This window comes from Pelodiscus sinensis, chromosome 7, assembly GCF_049634645.1.
Source record: "Pelodiscus sinensis isolate JC-2024 chromosome 7, ASM4963464v1, whole genome shotgun sequence".
In the NCBI taxonomy this organism is placed as follows: Eukaryota; Metazoa; Chordata; order Testudines; family Trionychidae; genus Pelodiscus; species Pelodiscus sinensis.
Genome location: NC_134717.1, coordinates 64,259,250 through 64,285,056, shown reverse-complemented (window position 1 = coordinate 64,285,056; position 25,807 = coordinate 64,259,250). Strand labels below are relative to the sequence as shown.

General features: G+C 45.7%; 1 long non-coding RNA gene across 7 annotated transcripts in view; it reads right to left on the bottom strand.

Moving 5' to 3' along the window:
• LOC112545888 (uncharacterized) overlaps window positions 1-21,658 on the bottom strand; it is a 187,511-nt gene extending 165,853 nt beyond the window's left edge. For 5 of the 7 annotated variants that reach the window (XR_012905341.1, XR_012905339.1, XR_012905338.1 and 2 more), the window contains exon 1: window positions 21,405-21,657. This is a non-coding gene — a long non-coding RNA (uncharacterized LOC112545888). Of the gene's footprint in view, window positions 1-21,404 lie in introns of all 7 variants that reach the window. The other 2 variants (XR_012905340.1, XR_012905349.1) reach the window with 2 other exon arrangements.
• Between the last annotated feature and the right edge of the window lie 4,149 nt (window positions 21,659-25,807).

The window sequence follows — 25,807 nt, the reverse complement described above, 5'->3', positions numbered from 1 at the left end:
AGTTCTTTAAGCTTCATCCTGTAAACTATGCACAAGGCATTCTTCCTACCACTCCATATTGTCAGGTTTTTTTCATTGCTAATTTTGCGTGCAGGGGTTTCTGTTCTTTTTCTTGCTTTATGGCTTTTGCTTGCATTTCCACTGAAAAGGGATTCAGTCTGAAGCTTAAAGCTGGGTATTGTTCTACAAGAACTGGGGGTTATTCCAAAATGTTGTTATACTATTAGTACAAATAAACCATGACATTTCCCATTGCAGCACATCTAGCGGGGATTTTTACATAGTTTTAAGACTCACTACTGACTCCTGCCCAGTACAAATACAGTCATCCTGGAACACCAGCTGCTCTGAACAGCAAAGCCTGCTCACAAGAATGAAGTGTTAAATTTTATTTTATTTTATTGCAGAAATGACCTTTTCTGTGTTTCATTTCACCGTATCATGAGCTCTGGTTGAATTATGATCATGAAGTTACTTTTTCTCAGTCAAATTTGAGGGGTAAATGAATTCTTGTTTTCCCACATATCTGAAGGATAGAAGACTTTGTGGAGAGGAATCACTCCCATTGGGAACTCTTATGTACTTTGCAGTAGTATTTTATTAAGAGCTGGGGCGTCCAAAGGTTCCACAGATGTAAGGTTTCAATTAAGTTTACATTGTGTCCCAGTCTTTAAATACTCAACTAAATCTTAATCCAATCACTGCATTTGACTCCAAACATATTTAATCTTGAACCCTCCTCTGTTTAATCAGGGGTTAAAAAGGAAACACATTTTAGGCCTGTCCTGACTCATGATCATGCCTGTCCATTTCGCCTCCCCCAACCCAAATGTTCAACAGCATTCAATATTTGTCCTTTGTACCTTCTCCTAGGGAGACTCATTTAGCTTGGGCATCCAAGCTAAACGTGAGTCAACAGTGTGATGCTGTTGCAAAAAAAAGCAAACATGATTCTGGAATGCATTAACAGGAGTGTTGTGAGCAAGACATGAGAAGTCATTCCTCCGCTCTACTCTACGCTGATTAGGCCTCAGTTGGAGTATTGTGTCCAGTTCTGGGTGCCACATTTCAAGAAAGATGTGGAGAAATTGGAGAAGGTCCAGAGAAGAGTAACAAAAATGATGAAAGGTCTACAGAAGATGAGCTATGCGGGAAGACTGAAAGAACTGGGCTTGTTTAGTTTGGAAAAGAGAAGGCTGAGAGGGGACGTGACAGCAGTTTTCAAATATCTAAAAGGGCGTCACAAGGAGGAGGGAGAAAAATTTTTCTCCTTGGCCTCTGAGGATAGGACAAGAAGCAATGGGCTTAAACCGCAGAAACGGAGGGTTTCAGTTGGACATTAGGAAAATGTTCCTGTCAGGGGGATCTAAATGGTGCATAGTACTGCCATGAGGGCAGGTGACTGGACTTGATGATCTCTCAAGATCCCTTCCAGTTCTAGTGTTCTAGGATTCTATGAGATGTGATCCTTGCAAAGACTTGGTGTTGCATTAATCCAAGTGCCTACAGTTGGAGCGACATTATTATGAAATATTAATACGAGTTGGACTGGAAATGACAGAATCCAGGGTATATATAACAGCACAAGCAGTTACCTGTCAATTGTAGGACCAGCGTTAATTACACTAATTGAGTCAGGCTGGGTGTGTCCCATTCAGAGGTTTTGATGTGAAAATATGACTGTCAAGGCAGGGGAAATTACCTTTGTTTGGCCAATATACATGGCAATGTATATTGGCCAATGCCCCTCCATCATGTACATTGGCTGAACCAGACAGATAGTCTTGGCAAAAAAGGATAAACAGACACAAATCAGACATCAGGTATGGTAACACACAAACCCGTGGGGGAACATTTTAACCTGCCTGGATAGTCAATAGTAACTTAAAATTCCTTTGTAGAAGAATGGCTACTTTTAAACTCCCAATTGCAGAGGCAGGCATCTGAACTGGAATTCATTTACAAATTTCAACACTTGCAACTTTGCCTTGAATAAAAATGTTCACTGGTTAATGTACTACAGAGGCAATTTCCCCTATCTTTGATATATGCATTTACGCATAAAAAAACTATGAATGGGACAGTTCCCCACTGCCTTCCCCAGCACACCTTACTTACCGGAGGGTCTCCCTCCTGGTACTTCCTTCTCCCAGACTCTCCAGAACACTTTCTCTCATCAACTCCTTCCTCACACACCGAGCAAACAGAAGAGAAGACTTTTTAAAAAGCAGTCTCAACTTGGCCCTCAGGTGTTCTGATTAGTCTGGCTCCTTGGAGTCTGGAAGCTTCCTAATTGGTTCCAGGTGTTTTAATTGACCTGATAGCTTGATTCTAGCAGGTTCCTGCTGGTTCTGGATCAGCCCTTGTTAGTCTACCCCAGAAACAGAGACCTATTTAATCTGGGGCTGATATATTTCCCCTCCCCGGCTCTCCTGTAGGCCTCTGGCCTGAGCCTATCACAACAGTCAGCAACAAATAATGGCAAAGTGGATGGTAAACCCCATATTACAGCATCTGCCTTCATCACCAGATGTGCCAGTCCAGGAAAAGGTGTAACCAGCACCCACCACTTCTAGCTGCAACTCACCGTTATGTCTCGCCTCGCTGAGTGCAGCAATAGCTATACTGAACCATGCCAAAGCTCTACTGCGTCTAGCGATTCCATGCACAAGTCTGCCACCTCTGTCGCCATGGCATGGCACTTTATGGGCCTGCATCAGGTAACTCAGGAGGTCTAAGGATTAGAACGCCATCTCCTTCCCCTAACTCCTGGGGCTGGATACCTTCCCGTTAGAAGAAAAGAGAACTATTTCCAAACCTCCCCTGCCCTCACCGCCCCCCCGCCTCTCGCTCCCGCACCTCTCTCTTTCTTCCACTTCTGCTTTTCAAACCAACACAGCCTCCAACTATCGTGCTTCTGGCTTCTGCTCCTCATTTGGAAAGTAGGTGCAACTCCCTGCCTGAGGCCTTTCCGCTGATCTCCCTGGCATGTTTCTACAAGGCAAAACAATAAAGTCTCCTCATTATCACACCACATCATCGCTAACCATGTGCCAGGCCTGTGTGGCCAAAACCACTTTCACCACCACATTGTAACGAAATGCTGCAGTCTCTCCACTGCACCAGACTGTGCTAGGTACGCTAGCGGGTCTCACGCCAGAGCGGTACAGCCTTTTTTGCATACGACACACACACACACACACACACACACACACGTTGGTCCAATAAGCAATATTACCTCACCCACCTTGTTGTTAATCTCCTGGGACCGACACAGCTACAACTATGGGAAGAGACATTTTCATGATCTCTCCAGTACTGACATGAACTCTAATAGACTCTGGATAAAACTATGGTTGTCTAGGTGATTTCTGTGAGAGCCATGCATGCTTGCTTGTTTCCAGTCACTTAGGGGCGTCACTGTTTGTGCAGATGTGATGGCCACTACCTTGGCCAATAAGGGAATTGAATGGGGCAATTGCGAGAGCTACAAAGCATGCATCTCTGTAGCCCGAGCTAAAGAATACCACTTGCTAGCGAGAGCTGCCAAGAACTCCTTCTCCTGTGGTTCAGGCACCGATGAGGCCACGCCATGGGCTCCAAAGGGCTTTGGACTGGGCTCTCAGTCTGATATGCAGTTGCACCAGATTTTCAGACCTGCTCAGATCCCACAAAGATATTTTTGGCTCAAGTTTCAAACATGCCAAATGCTTTGAAAGCTGTAGCCCAGTTCAGAGCAGGTTAGATGATAGCTAAGAGCAGGTTAGACAGACATCTAGCAGGGGTGATCTAGACAGTACTGGGTCCTGCCATGAGGGCAGGGGACTGGACTCGATGGCCTCTCGAGGTCCCTTCCCATTCTAGTGTTCTAGGATTTCGCGAACACTGCTCTTTGCACCATACACCACGCATGGCCCAGGGCTACCATGAGCGCCATCCACATTCTCTTAATGCACCTCACTGCCCGGCACTTCTGACTGCTACAAAAGGGGCCATTAGAAGAACCGCCCTTTTCCTGAGGATGCTGTTTGTCTAAGCGTGGGCTAGCCATTGGCACCAGACCAACATTTTGTCTTTCATGTAGAATGACCCTTAACACTTGCTGCGGGATGCATTTTGAACACTAGTATGCACCACCCACCCACGTCTTCAATTACTCGCCATTGTTCTGAATCTCTCCCCATCCTCGCACTATTACTCTGTTAGAACACATGTACTGAGAAGCATATTCTCTTCTCCATTGATAATTGTGACAGAGCGAAAGTTAGTCCAAACGAGAGCTATACAAATAACCAATTTCTTGGTTCAGTAGCCAAGTAAGGAATGTTTGGATCTATCACAAGATTTTATTTTATTTTTTTAACATCCCATAGTAGATGTTTTAATTGTGGGTCCAATAAAACATTATTTCATTCTGGGAGACATTAACCTATTTTCCCCTAAAAAAGACCATCAAAATACAGAGCAAAGCAATATGGACTCAAAATCAAAATGCTTAGTTTCAAAACCGTTGAAACAAAGCGCTTCAATACTTTGTTTTGGTTTTTTTTTTTTGGTAGGATGAAACAATTTGGCAAATGTGATAGAAATATTTAGCTGATTTGTATTGAGCCAAATATGCATTTCTGGCAAGATGAAGAATTTCAACTGAAATTTCCCCTTGCTGTAGTCTGAACACCATGGAGCGATGGGAAGAAACAGCTGCATTCCTGAGACAAATTTCCTTGTGCTCTGTGTAGCCATTAGAAATGGGGGATGCAGGCATATACATAGCTAATTATTAAAATGAAATCATATTTATTCTGGGAGTGGTAGGTGGGAAACAAATTCTTCCATGATGTTTTGCAGTTTTTGCCCCTGGGGACTGTGTTGTATGAAAGGTGGGCTGGACATCAGTTCTCCTTGGCAGACCCTACTATTTATTTCCAGCCAGGGGGTGTCAGGCATTTGCTAAAGAGAAATGGTCCCTGCCAAGAAGTGCTCATATTGACAGATCAGGAGCTTGGAATCCAGTGTGTGCTAGGCTGGGGACCGACTGGCTAAGCAGCAGTTCTGCAGAAAAGGACCTGTGGGTTACAGTGGATGAAAAGCTGGAGATGAGCCAAAAGGGCGCCCTTGTAGCCAAAAAGGCGAAAGGCACATTGGGGTGCATTAGGAGGAGCATTGCCAGCAGACCCAGAGAAGCGATTAGTCCTCTTTATTCAGCTCTGGTGAGGCCACATCTGGAGTATCGTGTCCAGTTCTGGGCCCCCACTATCGAAAGGATGCGAACGCACTGGAGAGGGTCCAGCGGAGGGCGACGAAAATGATGAGGGGGCTGGAGCACATGACCTACGAGGAGAGGCTGATGGTTTGGGCTTGTTTAGTCTGCAGAAGAGTGAGGGGGGATCTGAGAGCAGCCTTTAACTATCTGGAGGGGGGTCCAAAGAGGATGGGGCGAATCAATCACTGACTGCAGACTTTGGCTACCAACTATGACTTGAGCCCTCTCGCCTGATGACCAACAGCACTAGCCACTGAACTACCTGCCAAGCCCTGGCTCCAGGCAGTGACTGTCTACAGTGGAGCAATGTGTGTCCTGTGAAAGAGAGGGGCAACCGGCTGGGTGGCCTCAGTACAGCTCTGGAACATGCGCCTCACCTTGGTCCAAAAGAACCCACATTTGCAGCATGTTGGGAAGCCACGAGAAGATACTCCCGGGTCTGCTTCTCAGGAGCGAGGGGTAGAAAGGAGTTTGTACAATTGTCTGGCTGGCTGATTTCCTGCTGAACTGATTATTTCAATACCAGTGGGATTTGTGGTATGGTAGCCTTGGGTAGGCACACTGGAAACGGAAGAGGAGTGTTCCCATTAAAGGACCTTCCTACAGTATGTTTTCGTATCATGGGGCAGATTAGGGTTAGTGTCCCACTAACACATCCTTGGTCAAGAAGGGCACTTCAGCCTGTACTTAAGCCTGGATGAAATCAAAGCCTTAAAGCTAAGCAGGTGTGTAAACAGTGCTTAACCGTGGCGATCACTTACTCATGCCTGCAATCCAATGGACTTCAGTGGAATGGAGGCTTCACAATCCAGCCCACAGAGAGCGCCATGACAGACAGGAAACCACCCCTGGGTATCCCTGTTCAAGGTATTCTCTTTCTTTGTTCCAAGAGACTGGGATTATTTTAGGAGAGACTCCAAAGCTTACAAAGAGCTTGTTCCCTTTCAAACATCTACAATGCTAAAAGCAAAGGATGCTCATTAAACAATTTATACTAAACAAAAAACCAGTTCTCTCATCAGTCATTCCCTGGTGCCTTTCCCCCAGACACTGACATCTGATGTTTATAACCCTGTGAATAATAAAGGTCCTATCACCTTTCTCACTTAAAATCAACTTTCTTTATGCACTATGCAGGTTTCATTTAGCAATTACTCTGAGCTTTCCAAAATAGTTTGTTATCCCTTTGAAATGCTCTCACCATGGAAATCCTGGCTCTGTTTTGTATTACACTGTTACATTTGTTATTGTTTTACCTTAAGCACCAGCATATTCTACCCTTACAGGATAATACTTTGCACTTCTCATGTTCAAAGCACTTCCCAGACCCTGGGTCTAGTCTGATAGACAGCCCAGGCCACTGACTTCAGTGAGAGGTCCACAGATTGGCAGTCATCCAGGCCGGGAATGTGGTGCTGTGGAGTCATTGAGCAAAATTGTTCAGCCGTGTGCTCAGTTAGAGCTGAATCCAGTGCTTTGAAATTCATTCGTGCGGCTGTCGTGCAGCCGGGACCACTGCTAATCTCCTACCAGGACTCTGCAGTTCACGTCAAAAATTCCATCCTTCATCCACGGCAAAGTATCCCCCAAGCCCTGGGACACTATCGACGGCCTGTGCGCCTTCCTCTCCTTTCATTTATGAAAGAAATGTCCAGTCACCTTGCCTGCATCGCCACGAATTGCAGAGGCGCACAGCTGCTGAGCAAAATGGCTTCACGGTTACAACTCTCGGAGCATTGTAACTCACCTGCTCAGGGCACACTGGAGCTATGCAAGTCCCGCAGACTCCTGGCCACTTCTGCATCTGTAACTTGTACAAGTGCCAAGATGAACAGCTTCCTCTACCAATTAGAACAGGCTGAAATGTTTTTGGACAGACCTCCCTCCACCACCTGCTCCTCCGCCTATATAGTTTGTCCGCTAACACATTTCTGACTGCCACAGGGGTTCTTCTCCTCACGAGGAGGGTGCCTCCTTCTGGCCATTCTGGGGATTAGCTCTGCCAGGCGAACACGCTTTCCCCACAGTCCCCCTCCATGACCCTTCCTCTCTCTGCAGCCTTTTGTTGCTTCCAGGACCTGCAGCCTCCTCTCCGTGACTCAGCCCTCTGGCCAGGCCACTAAGTGGGTTCCCCTTCTGGGCTGGGGATGTGCCTCAGTTTCTTCCCATTTGCTGCGGGTACCATTAGCTGGGTGGCTGGCAGGGGACACCTCTACTCTGGACTCCAGCTCTGGGAGTCTCTTGTGAGCAGCCAAGGTCAGTTCTCTCCTGAACTCTGTTACCTTTCCTGAGCCGTCTCCTCCCCCAGCTCAACTTCAGCTACCACAGGCCAATGGAGTTTGTTGCAACAGTGACAGCTCTGAGGAGAGATGACTGCTTCCTAGAGCTGCTGAAATTCTCGGTCATCACCGTGCCCAAGGGTAGCTAAAACACAGTGATTGGTCCACTGCTGTTACAGGCAGAGAGTCTCACATTTATTCCAAACTCACAGAAAGGCCTTCCAGGCAGACTTGGGTTACGCCTGGCGTGGAAGGTCAAGGGGACCGAATCATTTCTGCTCCCCCAAAGACGTCTCAGAATCTGACGTGTAAAAGGTCTGAGTTTTCTGCAGGTGGGATTGAGAGGAGCTTCTGTTCTGACGTCTGAGTTCTTCCTAAGTTGATTTGGCCAGCGAGAGAATTTGCATTATCTACCCCTGTTGCTTTGTTCTGCATCTCACAAAAAGAGCCACCTTCCCTTGAATTATGCCGCTGCTGAATGCTACTTTGCTGGAACATCTGTGCCCCATGTGTGACAGCAGGCCTATCTCCAGGCCACGCTGTTAGGAGCAATGGATCTAGAAGAGCATTATAATGAACTGGAGCAGCATCTGCTGAGAATGATGTAGCAGAGAGTTTTTCCTCACTCAAGACGAAGTATTTCTGATCTGAGAGCTCCATATGGTCTGGATATTCACACGAGGCTAGCGCAGCAACAGAAGAGGCGGAAGTTGGCAAAGACACTTCTGGGCTCTTCATTATTTTCCAGATGCTGGATTTTCTATAAAACATGCCCCATGCAAAGGGAAAAATCACCCGTGACTTACAAATAGCTGTAGTGGCTCAGCGCATGGAGAATGTGCATTTCCGAGACTGCTGCTTGGTGGGAGTGTGGGCAGGAAAACAGAATTATCAGTTCACTGGCCATTCCCAAAATTAGAGGGGAACAAAGTCGGGCGGGGGGGGAGGTGACAATTTTTTTCAAACATTTTTAGCAAGCTGAAACATTCAAAAAATTCTATTTTGTTTTAAAGGATTTCTTTGGACTGAACCAAGACATCTAAACTGATGAATCCTCCAAGTTTTCCATTGCAACTGGACCTGCAGTTTTGGCTGAACTTTTCCCTCAGCACTAGTCAAGACCACCAATTGTAGTCCTAGCTCTGCCTCTGACTATCTGGGTGACCAGGAACAAGTCATGGCCCTACTGTATGCCTCAGTTTCAGTGTTCCCTCTAATCTGTTCCATCCACATGTGGAATACATTTTGTTATTTGCACCATGGCATGTGTGGATGTGCGCCAGTAGAGGAACATGCTGCTGGCTCTGCTAATCAGCTGGGTGGCATTTGAATCTCTCCTGGGTGGCTGCACAAGTGCTCAGCTTCTAGGGACCTTTGCTCAGTTTCCCTTTATATCTTGGGTCAGCCTTGTCTAATTAGACTGTAAGCACTTTGGGGCAAAGACGATCTCTCTCTCTGCACATGTAGTGCTTGGCAATATTGATTGAGGCATCTGGGTGCTTCCATAACACACAAATTAATAACCCCCCTGGCTTTCCTTTGCTCAGTTCTGTTGAGGTGCAACTAACTCCTCTAGCTCCTCATCTGAGGAAGTGGGTTTTGCCCACAAAAGCTCATGATACGGATATATATATATTTATTTATTTTCATGGCCAGTGGTTGAAAGCCCAGCTGGGGAAGGCAAGCCCCAGCCCCGCCCCTTCTGACTGAGGTCACCCCCCCCCAGCATGATACTTCCTGGCCACCTGGAGAGCTGGGGCTGCTCCCTGGCGGAGGGGGAAACCCGGCTACCATGCCATGGCCCCAGCCTTCCTGGGTGTCCGGGGTGTGTTGGCTATTTTGGGCAGGCTGTGTCTTCCCTCACCTGCATTACTGGCTGCCCCTGTATATTTTTGTAAGTCTCTAAGGTGCCACAGGACTATTCATCCTTTGCATAAGACCAGCATAAAGATTGTGAACTTCTCAAGTGGGCTTTAGCTGCACAAAAGTCTCCTACTGGCCCTTCACACAGAATTAATTCCAGCCCTTGTGAATTCTAGGAGCTCGTGGGAACACCCCATTTCTTTTTACCCACCAGGGGTGAGAAATGAAACCTTGTCTGCTTTCTCCTTGGCACCTCAGTGTCCCTCTGTTCATTTGCACACGAAAAGGTGCCACCGATGGCTCACACAATGCCCGGTTCCCAGTCCCTTTGCAAGCAGTCTCCTCCCGCATGGCAGCAAGCGTGTAGGACTACAGCGTAGAGTGCTGCCAACCCCGCGCCAGTACAAAGAGTGATTAACGAGCTGTGTCCTGGGGAGAAGCAGGCTGGAACGTATTTAGACAAGAGACTAGGTCTTAACTTGTTGCTGAGAAACAGGGGACCTGATCCTGCCAGGTCCTTGCAACTCCCGCAGGGTGACATGCAAAGAGTCTATGCGTGATTTAAGTCTCCCCTAACACCTACCTTGTGATTAACCTCACAATAGCCCTGAGCCTGCTTACGAGATTTGCTGAGTAAATATAAGCACATGCCAAAGTCCCAGAGACATAACTCTCTGCCTAAAGTTACACATGCATGCAAGTGCCTTCCTGCGCTGGGGCGCTCGACAGCTAGCGTGTGAGATCTATTTAAGTTAATTCACAACACAAGGCAGCACATCAAAGTCCCTGGAAACAAACGAAGCCATCCTATCTTGTCACAAGGCCAGCACAGCTTTCATTTTGAAAATGAAGTGCCCCTCTTGATTTAGATACAGCGAGGTCAATTTGCCAATGCTGCCTAAGAGGTTCAGGGGCTTAAGCCCGATTTTCCAATGTAGGGACCGAGCCGAGTTCACTTCACAGCAGACCATTCAAATTGCTGAGGCCCCGTCTCACCCCCGCAGCACAACAGGAACCACCTTTTGCAACACAGTCCCATTACAACATTTCTGATTCATTGCTGAAACCAAGGCAGCCAAAATACTTCCCAGGACTCTAATCCACGTTACAACAGGGCAGAATGTGACCTCACGCCAGTCACTTCCCCTCGGTGCGTCCATTCACGCCCAGCTTTGAGCCGTATAAAACCAAAGCTGGCTGGGGTGAGGATGGTCTTACCATATGGGGGTAAGCGCTTCACACGAGCAGGGCCTGATCTCAGCTGGGGGAGGTAGAAGGGACAGTTTACTGCCTCCTTGTGGTGAGGCATGGTGTAGCAGCTCTTTTCCGCGGAGCAGCTACTGCCGACAGCTGCCCTAGCCCAATAGGCCTCTGCCTCGTCTTCTGACTCCGCCCCCAGCCAGATCTTCTGCCTCGTCTTCTGACCACCTTTCCCAGTAGCCAGTAGGGACACCCCAGTTTCCCCCAGCTCTAGGTTCCAGTTTAGGAACTCGGCCCCCTCAAACTTATTACTGCCTGCTGGGGCTTCCCACTGCCTTGGCCTTCCTTCAGGCCCCTTCGCACAGCTCCTCCCTGAGCGTAAGGTGCGTCTGCCTCTCTCCAGGCCTTCCTCCCCCCAAGCAACCAGAGAGACAGCAGAGCTCTTCCCGCTCTCTCTGCAGCATCCTTCTCAGCACCCAGCTCCTATGGGGCTGGCCCATCCCACAGGTGCATCCAGGTGCTTTAATTGAGCTCACCAGCTCCAGTTAACCCCTACTGTGCCAGGGCAGGGGAGGCAGCTGCTACAGGAATACGGATGACTGACAATCATAAGGACCAATCCTGAAAGGGGCTGAGCCCCTCTGCCTTGGTTGGGCCAGTCTTCAGAGGGGGACTGAGCACCTGTAAGGCCCATGGTCTCCAGAATGTGCAGGATGTGGCCCATGGACTCAGTGGGCATGGGGCGAGGTAACTCATCAGGGTGCGTGAGAGCGGTTTTCACAAAGCTGAGCCGCTTATTACAAAGCGAGTTCACGTTCCCATTTAACACTGCTGTTCTCCCAACTGCCTTTGCCCTCTTAACAAGAGAGAGGGTCCAACTGTCTCCTGTATCCACGAGGGCACCGTCGTATGTTTCTGACAGCACTATAATTGGATTGTGCTCTTCAGTCTGGAGCAGAACATGCGGCTGGTCACATTTGAGAGGGAGAAGAAAAGGCTGCATTTTCACCTCCACATCAGCCCCGGGTAATCCCTTCTGTAAATACAAGGTGGAGAGAGAGACTGAACTTGGGGAAAACTTGATAATCATTTCAATGGGGTTTCAATGAGAAACTCAATAGCAGATCCGTTCTTTTTGTTACATCCATTCACAGCCCTTCATTGCCAACAGCTAATAAAGCGAGAATCCTGTGTTCTAATTAATTAGTTTTGAATTTGGAAAAATAGGGATGTTTAGCCTGCTGAGAAGCCTAGAAGTATTTAAATCATGAGATTCACTCAGACTCACAATTGCTAGGGTCCGTTTCAGATAGGAGCCAAATGCAGTAGCCTTTGACCATGGGTTTCATTTGTTAACTAGAGACTTTCAGGATTAGACTATCTACGCCTTGTACTAACAGCACTGCGTGTAAGTTAATTTCAGTCACTGAACCTGTGACTACGTCCATTTGATTGTCTCAAATATTATTTGGGGGGGGATGATAATGATGGAGGAAGCCTCCTATGATTTCGAACAAGACTCTATGTTGGATTTTCCATTCTGGGACTTGATGGAGTCTAATATCCAGCTCCAACCTCAGCCAGAAAATGTCCTACCGGACTGTCCTCTGATAGGCCAGCTCACTCCTTGGCCCTCTTTTCCTTGCCAGCCCACGTTCCCGGAGGAGGCTCCGCTGTCGCTCCCAGATTTGGATGGACAAGTTCTGCAGCTGGAGGGAAGTCCTGAACTGGACAGCTCCTCGTTAGCTCCACCAGAGGCTAATGAGCCACATGCGCATCACAGGCTAATTCCTGCTGCCCCTTACAAGGTACAGAGGCAAGCAGCTAATATTAGGGAAAGAAAGCGGATGCTGAGCATTAACTCAGCCTTTGATGAACTCAGATGCCACGTGCCAACCTTCCCTTATGAAAAGCGCCTCTCCAAAATTGACACGCTGCGACTGGCCATCGCGTACATCGCCCTGCTGAGCGATAGCCTCGTCTCAGGCTGCCACCCCAGAGCCTACGTGGAACAATGCATGAAGAGTCACAAAGATGCCATCTGGAACACCAGCGGTAAGTGTGCAGCTCTGGGGAGTCGAGTACTTGATTCCAGACCTTTCCAAGCCAGGGTTTTGGTGCCACAGTGCGTCTCCGTAGAGCACTCAGCTGAGCTCTGCAGCCTCGTGCACAAACTGTCCCCTCTCACACAAATCATTTGTTAAAAGACCTTGACAATGTTGTATTGCAAAACCCCCTCGCTTTTTTTTTTAAATGGTGTTTGTAATTAGATCTGTTTCTTAGCAATTCCTGAGCAAGCGTACACCTCGCCATTCATCCTCATTTCCCAGGAAGGGCTACTTTTGAAACAGTTGTTCGATATTTTGGTCAGCCTTTTAACTGGCTTGGTCCTTTTCAAAATCCTGCATAGAACTGAGTTTTGAGCACAGACGATTTTCTGGATAAATCGCTTCGGAGTATTTAGTAATCTTCTTTAGTATAGCCATTTGGGACCCGATTCAGCAAGGCCAATACGCATGCACTGATCTTTAAGCATGATCAGCAGGACAACTTGAAATTAGGCACATGCTCATGTATTTCCCTGAATTGGGCCCTTTCAGAAGTCAGAGGAAATGTTCCCCACCAAGAATCAGCATTTATGACCCAAAGCATCTTCAGATACAAGAACCATGTAAAGTGTTTGTGTATCTAACGGATCATTTACATGAACTAGCTCTAGTAAAGTTTTACAGGCGAGGATTAATTTTTTTTCCTGTTGCTATTTTAATCAGTACAAATGAGGTAGGTTAGGTTGTGCTCTCCGTTCCACCACTGCAAATTTGGAGTCACTCCACTGAAATCACTGCTAGGGTCAAATTTTTCAATGTGCCTAAGTGACTGAGGCACCTAATACCATTATCAGACATTACCTAGACACGTAGGGCCTGGATTTGTAAAAGTATATAGGTGGCTAGAGATGCAGAACGTTGGGATTTTCAAAAGCGCCTATGTAGAGCCCATGGGAGTCAGGAACTGTGGTGCTGCTGAAAAGTCACACAGATGTCTACCTGCATCTTTAGGCACCCAATTACTTTTAAAAAAAAATCTGCCCCCAAGGAGCCGAAGATCCATTCTCAGTGGGATCTCAATTCCTGTGAGCCTACCTTCCTTTTCAAAATAGGGGCACTTTTTTTAAAAGGAAAAACGTGGATGTAGAAGAATCATTGCTCCCAAATATTTCTCATCCTGAACAGCAGACATGTCATAAGCACCAACACTGCAGAGAGAAACCAGTCGCTGACTTGAAAGAAAGCAGTCTTCTATGTTAATGAACTCCTTTCACCTTCTCCCTTTCATTTCACCAGTGGTAGGATAATGGCTGGAAAAATAAATCATGAGATGCCATTTAACGCTCTTCTCTCTTTTGTATGCATGACCGCACACAGGGGATCCCAGCTGCCTCTGCCTTTGACTTTTGTGAACCAACAGTTGTTAAAACAACAAGTGGATTTCACTGACATCTTCCCTTTGTTAGGCTTTGGGTTAACTCATCTTTCTGCCTGGCTGTGCTTGCGAGGCACTGGATGGGTGAAGCTGCTTCGTGGAGAGGCTGAATGGTTAATTTGCTAAATGCTTATTGCAAAGTATTTAAAGCAGTGTATTTGGTTCTCCCCCCCCCCTTCTGCTCGATGCAGATCTGACGGCCCGCCTCTCCTGGATCAAATGGAATTAAGAGGCACTCCGAAGGCTGAATTGTGACAATTGTGAATGACCTGACTGCTGAGGTACCGGCTGTTACATTCTCACTACTGCAAGCACAACTGTTGCCTCCTGCAGCTCCTGTTACCATCACAGGCTTGTGTTCTCTTCCTTTCCCCAGTTGCCCATCTTTGTTTTATCATTTCTAACCGACTGACCCCAGGCTGTTGAAGGGCTTTTGTTTTAGAAAGTATTTCTCCACGTTTCTGGGGCCTCTCCCACGGACAAGGTACCAACATCCCAAGAACTGAGAGCACGGCGGGAAGTTTGGCGAGCTGGGCTGAATACTCAGTTCCCATTACCATGAATAGGAATTGCTGATGAAGGGGCTGGCGTGCTGGGTCTATGACCAATGGTGCCTTCTTGCTGCTTTGCTCCCCCACAGATGTGTATCCATCTGTCACCTTTTGGCTTCTAACCGGAAGCTCTTTGGGACATAGCCCACCGTTTTGTTCTTCAGGACAGAGCCCTGGGCCAGGAGGAGAGGCAGCAGGTGGAGCTCGCATACAAACAGCAGCCATCGGCATCACCCCTCAGGCAGCAATGAAAATACCCTCTATCATACTTGCTTTCTTGGTTCAAAATGTGTTTCCCTGCACCAGGGGCAAGCATTTCAAAAGGGACTTTTGGAAGCTCACTTGGCACGCTACATGGGACTTAAGATATGCAACTGCAGCGATGTTAATTATGTAGCTGGAGTAGATGCATCTTAAATTGCCTTTCGGCGCCATCCACACAGCAGGAGATCGATGGGAGCAAACGCTCTCATCGGCTTCCCTTACTCCTTGTGAGGAGCAGGAGTACAGGTGCCACCAGGAATGCCCTCTGAGTTTGATTTAGCAGGTCTTTTCTAGATCTGCTAAATCAAACTTCAGAAAAAACGACCGCGCCAGCATCAATCTTCTGCATAGCATACACATGGCCTTAAAGAATCCTGATTCTTAGAGGGCTGGGCAAGGGAGCAAGAGAGATAATTGCCCCGGGGCCTGGCAATTCAAAAGGCCGGGGCTCCTGGCTACTGCAGCAGAGGCGGTGTCTAAAGCCTTGGGCCCTTTAAATCACAGCCAAAGTGCCAAGTGGCACCCCCCGGGCAGTGCTGAGGACTGGTGGGGGGCATGGCACAGTATGGGCAATGCTGAGGACTGGCTGTCTGCAGCATGTTGGATTAATTCCTCTCCATTTCAGCGGCAGCAGTTAGGACAATGCCGGGTGCTTCTGAAATTCTTACTCTAAGAGTACGTCTACACTTGCTCCCTAGTTCGAACTAGGGATGCAAACGTAGGCGTCCGAAATCGCTAATGAAGCGGGATTTAAATATCCTGCACTTCATTAGCATGATCTTGCCGGTGTGCTATTCCAATCGCCAGCTGATCCGAACCAGGAAGTGCGCTGGGATGCATTAGTTCTAACCAAATCCCTTGGTTCGAACTAACATTACTCCTCATTTTTTGACTAACGCATCCTGGTGTGCACTTCCTTTAAATCCCCGCTTCGTTAGCAATTTTGGTCACCTACATCTGCATTCCTAGCTTGAACTAGGGAACAAGTGCAGATGTGCCCTAAGAGAATAAGGAGGAGCAGTGCTGTGTGTTTAGACTTGTTCTCGAGAAGAGTCATTCCCATACAGAAGGTGTCACATAACAGGGGTTATTCGAAGGACATTCATGTCATCATGACAAAAAAGCTTATTTGAATAAAATTTGACTGTTTTCACAACGATTTCTGGACTTTTGTGTGTGCCTGTCCCACGGAACCATGACCGAACGGCAAGTGCACCTTTTGGGAGGTGGTTTTGCTGTCAATTCCATATTGAGAGCGGTTCTGAATTGGCCGCTTGTGGCAAGAGCGGTAAACCCTTCCCACCCGCATGAGACTTCCTGCGGCTGCATTTCCAGCTGTGCCGCTGCTGTCCTTGGGTGTTCCGATGCATTACTACAGCACACCTTGATTAGTCCCATGCGAGGCCCCTTCTGACGGGAGGGTGGCATGCAGGGATGTTCCTAAAGCGCCGATTCAGTCAGGCTGATCTCTTACGCCTCTGAGGAGGAAGCGGGACCCAGTGGGTATGGGTCTGGCCTTGCCGTCTAGACATGTGGATTCTCTGCTCTGCTTGCCCTTCGTCCATGTGGCCTGTAATCGCTTCAGAGCCACAAATGGCTCTCCCACTATGTTTGTGCAGCCCCACGCATGGTGTTAACCATGGCCTGCCTGAAATGGGCAGGGGATGCTATGATTTCTGGGAGCGCACATGACAGGGCCACCTTGGTGCTATGTGCAACCTGTGACTAGTGCCCCTCTGAGTCCTCCCCACACTTTCCCTGGCACTAGGGGGCAGCTGCCCAGGTTTTCCCAGCATGCGCAGGTGGGGCCCCCAAAAAGCATTGCAGTCCCTTCCCTCGACTGACCCCCTCAAAAAGTAAAGAGCTGGGAACCTCCGCTAGCAAAATAACGACCTCTCCCTGCCAGAATTCAGCAGCAGACAGTCCCTAGGGTGTCACCAGCTATTAAATCTGGTGGGAAAAGCTTGACAAGTCCCCAGCCTTTGTATTAAGCAATCTGACATGAAGGGTGGGCTTCCTGTATGCCAGAGCCACGCATGAGGCCAGCAGGACAAACAGCAGTCACTGGATGCTGGCCTACAGCCTAGAAATCGTCTACATCAGGCTGTAGAACCAAACTTCTCCAGGCACAACGATGGGGCAGCGAAACTGACATGGCAGCCATGGGCACAGTCATCCTTTTAACACACAGAAAGCCATATTTCATTCAGCATGCAAAGCCGTCCATCATAGGTGGGGAAACTGAGGCACAAGGTGGTGGCTTGCCAAGCATTACCCAGCAGGATAGGGGCATAGACGGAACCCAGCTCCCAGGAACAATCCAGCAGAAGCACCCAACCCCCTGCTAGCCCCGTCATGCTAAGGCTGGGCCTGGGATCTCTCCCACTTTGGCACCCCCAGTCGTACTCTAATCAAGGAGGTGAAGACCCCAGAGCTGCGGCTCCCTTTGATAGCACAGGACACTGGCCTTACAGGCCTGAGGGCGCCTCTATGGCCTAGATGCAGGATTTCTCCAAGTGCCCCGTTTCTAGAGCGGATGGGCACCTTCGGACCACGGGATGCCACAAGGTTCAGAAGAAGAAAGCGTCACATCTCTCTGGGACCCACTTTGGTGCCTCCCGGCAGTCCCCAAACGGTCCGTGTGAAATATAACCCCCACTGCCAGCTCAACTGGCCTCTGCCCAGAGAAGTGGGAGCTGCCGCTTCTGTCTGGAAGGGCATATGTGGTGCCCAAGCACTCACATCCCTTCGTAACCCAATTTGCAAGCCGGGCTCCGTGGCTGCTCCTGACAGACCAGACCACTCTGGTGAGCAAGGTGAAGCTTGGCCACTTATCCTGGGCCAGGGGCGACAGCCCTTTCTTTCAGATGCAGAACTCTCACTGGGGGCCACACCCTGGTGACTCCTGGGCAGGAGCACTGTGAGGCACTCTCCAGCGGATGTGGCTCCAGAAGACCCTCAAAGCTCTGCTGGAGCAGAACAGGCGTGTGTGTGCTGAGAGGCATTTCTCATAGGGCCAACATCACACCAGTGTGCTGCCACCTGCAATGCCTGCCAGGCTATTTCTGTGCGCTAGTGCAGTTATGGGGTTCCACCTATAAAGCCAAGGGGGGCAGAGGCAAGGAACGAGAGGGGGGCTGGTGAGGAAGCTACTCACCTTGCATGACCCTACAAGAACCTTCAGCTTCAGCAAACCAACTCCCTTTTCTAAAGCCTCAGGGATGAAAGTTGAAAACGCTGAGTTCTTGAATTAGGAAATTCTTGTGGCTGGGACAAGAGCAATCCAACGGCAATGCAGTTTACATTAGTAGCTAATTAGGGCATAGCCACTTACAGCTTTCATATGTATTGTGTCTGGAAAGATTCTTACGGAATCCTTCATCTGTAATGCGACAGGACAGAACGGATGCTCCGAACATCCTCCTCCTCAAGCAGCTCCCCTCAGTAATTCCATGACTGGAAATCGTAAGGGGCTTAACGGATGTATCTTCCCAAACCACAGCCACTTCTCCTACTAGATCATTTTACATTTCAAATAATTGTGTCCAATTTAAAGATAGCCACACGTAACGCTCAATTAACTTGCTCAGTGGATGCTTAAGAGAGGAAAAACAAAGGGAGTCTTTGAAGGAAAAAAAATCCCAAACTTTTTGTTCAAGAACAGAAAATTACTGAAAGGTAAGGCTGGGGTTCTATAAATTGCAGAGTTGAGCCAAATCTAGTTGCAAGCACTGCCCTCTTGTGGTAAAAGGAGAAAGTGCTCTCGTGTCAGTGAGAAAAAGAAAGCGATTGACTAAATAGGGGAAGAATTCCTCAGCTGGACAAGCGTTGTGTCTTCAAAAAACCAAGCGTATGGTGATCATTCTGCAATTAGAGGAAAAGCCTCGCTGAGTGCAGGAACGGATGGCTCATTAAATGAGTACCTGTTCAGTATTTCATTTTCTTGTTGTTGTTCAGTGCATGGCCTTGGGACTCTCTTACTGCCCCCTGCTCTGAATACAAATTATTAGTTTCCTCCTGGGCTTCTCTCTAGCATCCCTCACTTTGGCAACTGTGTACTTCACAAATACAAACAAGCTTATTTCCAAAGCCCCCCCAGGGAAACTGAGGCACATGGTAAACTGAGGCACATGGTAAACTGAGGCACAAAGGTGGTCACAAGCATCCATTAAACATGAGTTTCCTTCAGACAGCTGTCTAATTCACAACACAACAGTGATTCGTTCTCAGAGAAGTCTATCCTATAGCAATGTACTTGTCCCCCATTTTACTCTCACAAAGAGTTTAACCACTTTGGCTGAAACTTTCCAAAAATATTTAGCCCAAAGCAGATATTCAGCATAGAAAATTTCGGCCAGAATGGTTACAATTTGGCCAAGATATAAGCAATTGAAAACAGGGTTTTATAATGGCAACCATACCAGCTCCATCTACGAGGTGTGTGTATACATGCTCATTTATCTGTAATTACATACAGATACCATAATATAAAGGGTGGGGGGAAAGAAATGGATTGCAGTTTTAGGTCCAACCTATATACTATATGAGAGTGAGATATTTATTATTATTGGACTTGAAGAATGGGTGAGGAATCCGTAAAGGTTTTCATGAGCAACTATAACCTCTCACTCTTCAAATGTTTCAATGCCACTTGCTAATTATTTTCTTTCTTGCCTGGAGCTCTAATAACCTGTATCATCAGGAGGCCAGACACAAACTTTCAGAAAAGGATCCTTTCCAGTCCCCTTGAGTGTGAAAGATTTCCGTTTTGATTCCTAATTAGGCTTTTAAAAAAAAAAAATTCTCAAAAGGCTCCTTACCATGGAATCTGACCACAATAAAATATATCTTTTTTGGCTACAGAAAAGACAGTTCTCCAAGCTAACATTTAGCCAAATCTCTGAAAAATAAAACCAAGTGAACTGGAGCAATCGTTATTAGGCATTATAGCACTTGGTTGTTAACGAATATCAAATTTCCCTTTATTTAGGCTCATTCCATTTTGACTCCATTTCTCCTTTCTAATAAGGTTTTTTGACGTGAGTCTTCTTTACATTGACCGTTCTGCACACTGACTGCTTTTGTCCAGCGTGCAGGAGATATTCGGGCGGGATTGGTAATGATCAACAACATGTGCTCCTCTTCCTCACTCCCCCACTTTCCTCTCTGCAAAACAAACCCTGACTTCTTTACCCCATGGGGGAGTCTCAGCTGGTGCAGTAGCACCTGTGCGTGAGACCGCAGTGGTAAACTATGTGAGCTCTGAGCCGGCCTTTCAGAAGGCAGCTTTCATTCACATTCCTTGCACTCGTATTTTCAAACTCACCGGTTGGCTTGCGGTGCCACAGCAGTGACGCTGCTATTTTCAATCCAATTGCGTAGCCTGCAGTATCCTTGCTGTTCAAGTGCCTCATCCGCATCCCACTGCATTCAAGGAGAACACACTCACTGATTTCCATCGAGGCCCTAAAATACCCAGGGCCTCTGATTTAGGAAAGCAATTTATTGTGTCTCATTGACTTCATTGGGACTGAAGTATATGCTTGTAGCTCAAGAATAAGAATATGCTTAAGTGCTTTCTGAGTTTCTACAGACAGCATTGTTGTCTGAAGTACAGGGATTTATTCATTATTTTAAAATCTCGTTATTTAAATGTGTTTCAGGCTTTTAATTGACCCCCTTTCCGCAAGTCAATCCCAGGTACACTGCTACTAAGCCTTTCTCTATAAGCCTTTTTTTCTGTGGTTACTGACTGATTGATGCATGGAAGCCATGGAATGAAAAGACAAGACTGAAAACATCGTACCGGTCCAGCAGAACGACAATCTGCATGGCGTTCCATAAATGATTTTTTTTCCTTTCTACATTATCTGTTTTACTCATTTCATGGCCTGGAAAGGTTTGCAGATTGTGCCCAGTATGGCAAAGCAAAACATTAAGTTTGGGGGTAAATCCGTGCCACATGTATCTCCGGCCTCGTTCAGAAAACGAAAGTAACGCACACTTGGGATCTTACCCAGGAACTGATTCAACAAAGTTAACATGAAAAATCTGACAATCCTATCAAGCTGGGAAAATAACACAGTGAAAGGAGCTTGGCAACATTTTAGAAATTGTTAGTAACAGAACAACTGGAGTATGTGTTACCAGTTTGAGACGTATTTAAAGGAATGCTTACAAAAATGCTCCCTTCTTTGATAACTGCACACTACCAAAACCATTTCTAATTAAAAACTCTCTAAATCCTGTAATTTACTGATTTCAGAATACGGGCAATTTTGTAGCAAACAGATGTTGTTTTCATTCTCTTTTGATTTATATATATTTTAAATTGTAAAAATGTTTACCACTTGCAGAGGCTAACGCTCTGCTCCAGAGAACACTTAATAAAATATTTTTCAAAGAATGGGGAGGAGTTCATGACTTACATAAATATTAAGTTTTTCAAGCTAATAAAGAATTCAGTTAAAAACAGCATAGAAGACTATTCAGTGAGCTTACCTGAATCCAAAACATTCTTTGCTATCATAGCAATTTTGGGTAAGTATCTTTTAAGCCACTCTCTGTCACTGCTCGAATAAATTAAAGGCCTTGAATAAATAGGGAGAAAAGTGATTTTTGGCTTAATTTCATTTGGCAATTTCTGTTATTTTGCCACTGATTGCTAGCACACGTCTTGGCTACAGCATTTTTCCTGCTTTGTGGGCAGCGATTTGCAGTGCACAACTTTGTGGGGAACTTAATAGTTGTGAGCCGTGTGTGTCTGCCTCAGCAGATGAGAGACTACAACATCCAATGTCCTTCGATAAAAATAGTACCGGAGCAAATTCACGCATTTGAATCTTGAATGAAAAAAGCCTCTGCCAAATTCATAAGCTCATCCAGATGCTTTTGATGGGCAAAGAGCTAGTTCCTCTTAAAGGAAAAGGTATAAAATCTGGTTTTAATAAAGAGCAGAAAGAAATAGGACATCTTTTCAAGCTACTCGGTGGTGGAGAATTTATTTCTCATTGTATTTTTGGAATGTGGTGAATATTAGTCTAAATAAAACACACACTTAAGTGTATGCAGAGAGAATTCGGTACATGTTTATATTAATATATTTATCCACACAAAGGGCAAATCCGAAGCTGGCGAGGCTCTGCCTTCCTTATGTTCAGCACACATTAGTGTCTGTTGTACCTCGCCATGTTCATAAGGGAAAATTTTCCCCACAAACTTTCACGAGCAAGCAGTTCTCATCTTCACTATTTACCCTCAAAACCATGCAATACTTTATTACCGTGACTACTACATTTAATACGTTCCTAAAGATTTATTACTCTATAATAATTTTCATGAGTGGCATTCTGCAATTATTTTCCCCCGATGAAGCAGAACCCTGTTTATGGGGCAGTCTGTTATTCCTCAGCACAACTTCCCTGCCCCAAAGTCCAGTGAGGTTCCTAGAGAGAATCCCCTCGACTTAAAATGGGCTGTGGATCACAGACTATTAGCAAAACCTCACTGTGAACGCAGCCACTTTGTGTACATGTTAGTGCACTGAAATAAACTCCAGGGTAACATTCTGCTCCACCTTACTCAGTAAGGGAGAGAGAGGCTACCGCCTTCCATATGATTATGCTCTAAATCAGTGTTTCTCAAACTTTCTTTTTTATAAACTATAAACCTTTTTCAATATATATAAGTATCCACAGTACCTACAGTTTACAGAGGCGCAAATTTTTTTCTATCATTGAAACTCATTTGTTTAAACAACTTAACCGTAGCCAGGCGGGCAATGAAATTTTTGGGTGAAAAAAGTACAAAAATAATAAAGGGCTGTAAAACAAACAAAAATTCTGTTTTCTCCAAATTTCAATTGTGTTGACATACCCCTCAGACTTCTCTCAAGTACCCCTAAGGGTACTCATACCACTGGTTGAGAAACACTGGTCTATACCATACTTTTTTTTTTTGCTAGCCACCTTGCTCTTGTGGTTGTTAGATTCTATCTGGCTAAAAACAAAAGAGAGTCAAGGGAGGAATAGCATGAAAGCTTGCCTCTTACCAGCAAAAGTTGTTCTAATAAAAGATGATCTCAGATGCCTTGCCTATGTAATATTCTACAATGCTAAAAATAAAAAGTTAGACACAGGAGAGTATTTTGTGTGTTTCCATTAACTGGCCCTAATTCTCCTCTCACTTCCAGGGATGTAAATCGGAAGCAAATCCATTGATGTCAATGGAGTTCTACCAGTGTAAAATCGGGTCCATTATATTTAGCATTGGGAGGGTATGTAAATCTGTTATACATTTATCCTCCATGTGCATCTTAAATGATGGTTGGATTTTCCAAACAGCCAAAATGATTTAGGAATAAAAGACACTAACTTTCAGACTTGTGCTCCTAAGTCACTTGGGATCTTTAGTAAAACCCACCCAAAGTCTCAAGTAGGTTGGGTATTTGCCTACTATGCCATTCGTAATGCCTGCAAAGCTGCTACTATACATGGAGGGAAAGGGAGTTTATGAACTTGTCTGGATTCATTAGTAGGGTTAAGACTGGGCTTGTTTCTAACAGAATGGCACCTTGGTCCAAGACCATGCCTGCTTGTAAAACACTGCAGGTGTGTTTACTATCATCATCTCAGCCAAAAAGAACCTGATTGAGGGGGTTTAGAGATAATTAGTATGGTTGACACTCCTGCCTTTAATCACCACCTCACTGTTTAATATGATCAAGAAGGTAAATAAGCAAAGTTTAAGTCTTGTAAATTCTCTCTCTCTCTCTCTCTCTCTCTCTCTCTCTCTCTCTCTCCCTCCCTCCCCCCCCCCCCCTTTTGCACTGGGAATTGTTGTTAATACAAATATATTTGTCTTGAAACTAGACTCAATCACTTATTTTTCTTATAAGTATTTACCTGCTTCAGTTGACTAGATCTAATCAGTAACCTCCTAAATATGCCCCAACCTTTAACTAGTACCTCAAAGCTCTTTAATCTACTTTTATTAAATACTGTCTTTATACAGTGCTGACATGGTTATATTACCTTCCAACTGAAGAGCGCCAAGCTCCTATACAAATTATTTCAAGTAAAAGTGTTTGCAGAATGCACCTGATATTTACTTATTCTTCCAACTGTCAACCTGTGAATTACAATATCAGGACCACGCTTCCCCCGGGTGTTTCTATGTAGCTGGATGCAGTTTCTCTAACGGGTAAAAGCAAAAATAGGAAGGCAGACACCTCTACATTTTCAGCCAGTTCAGACAGCTTAGAATCTGAATTTCGCATCCAGGTCTGATCACATCATACACTATGATCCAACCCTTCGGAATGTCTTTTTTTAATTTAAAGCTGAAGTTTAGTTCTAACTCATTTTTTAGAAGGGCAACCTTTCCATCAGAAGAGGCATTCTAACGTATCTACCTCACGTCTCCTCCTTTGCATTTACCCAAGCCATTGGGATCTGAGTGCTGAGTCACCTCTCTCTATCCAAATCAGGATTAGCTACATTGATTATAAGGTACACACACGCACACAGAGTTATATGTACAGTAACCTATACATACTGACATAGTTATCAGCGTAAATATCTAATTCACTCTCTACTTATCACTAAAGACAGACGCACCCCTCCCCCCCTTCTTAGTTCTATTGTACAGGAAATCTCAAGAATTTCTCATCGGGGCGTTTAAAAAACTCCATCTCTTCCCGAGAGGAGAAAGTCAGCGCTGCCCACGTGTTTATTGACACAGAATGTTAAATACATGACTGACAAGCCTTTGCTCATAATAAAGACACTTTTTGTACAAATTTCACGGAATGTGGCATGCTCGAGCTTAAAGGAAAGAGAGACATTGCCATGGTAACAGCACATGGGGGCTGTGAACTGGAGGGGTCCCTCTGGGAACTAGACTACCAACAGAATTTTAAGCATCTGCAACTTTTTTTAAAAAACTGTTTCATAGCTGTGCCAAAAACATCTAGAAAAATGTAAAATGCCATGGTATTCTTCACTGCTTTGCAAATAAACATATGTCCTTTACAATCTAAAACAGAAAGAGAGCAAAGAGTGGGGTGGAGGAAGATGTTGAAGAAAAATTAGAGACCACCAGAAACTTTGCTTTCCCTTGATAATGTTTTAGAAACAACCTTAACCTTATGACATATGTCAGCCAGGTAAAAAAAAAAAAAAAGCAGCTGGGTGTATAATGGGCAATTAACGGAGGCCATGATTCAGAAAAGTCACTCTTAGGAGAGTATTTTATCATCCAGACCCTGAACCTGCAAACACTTACGAACATGCTTAACTTAGGTAACATGCATATTTACCTGCATATGGCTCTGCAGGTTAGAAGCCACGCTCAAGTCAGAGGTCTATGCCTTAAACATAAGCTTGCAGTTCGCCCCATGCTTCAAGTGCTCTCCTGAACTAGAGTCATGAGGAGTCAATGACTAAAGTGTCTTGAAAAAACCTGGAATTTTTGTGAAAAATACTGTTAAATTTTTAAACTCAAATACAAAGCAAAAATTCCAGAAATTCTGGTTTCTAAGTAAATTATTTCCCAACCCGCCCCCCCCCCCAAAAAAAAAATTATTTTCCTGAAAACCACAAATGTTTCCTTAAAAACTGATTTTTTACTTTTTTGTTGTTTTAGTTTGCAATTTCTGGTTTTGGGAAGACAATGGAAAATTTCAACCAAAGGCAATTGTGCAGGAAAACTTTCATTTTTCTCAAAAAATATATTTTGCCAACAATGTTTCTATTAAAAAGTTACTAACAACATAAGATTCGACTATCTAGAGAGTCTACAGGATTTACCAGGTGTTGCCAGGTCCTTCCAGGGGCTCAGAGTAGGGGTGTGGGACTCAGGGCAAAGGGGGGTGGGAATCAGGTCCGGAGGCTCAGGGTAGGGGG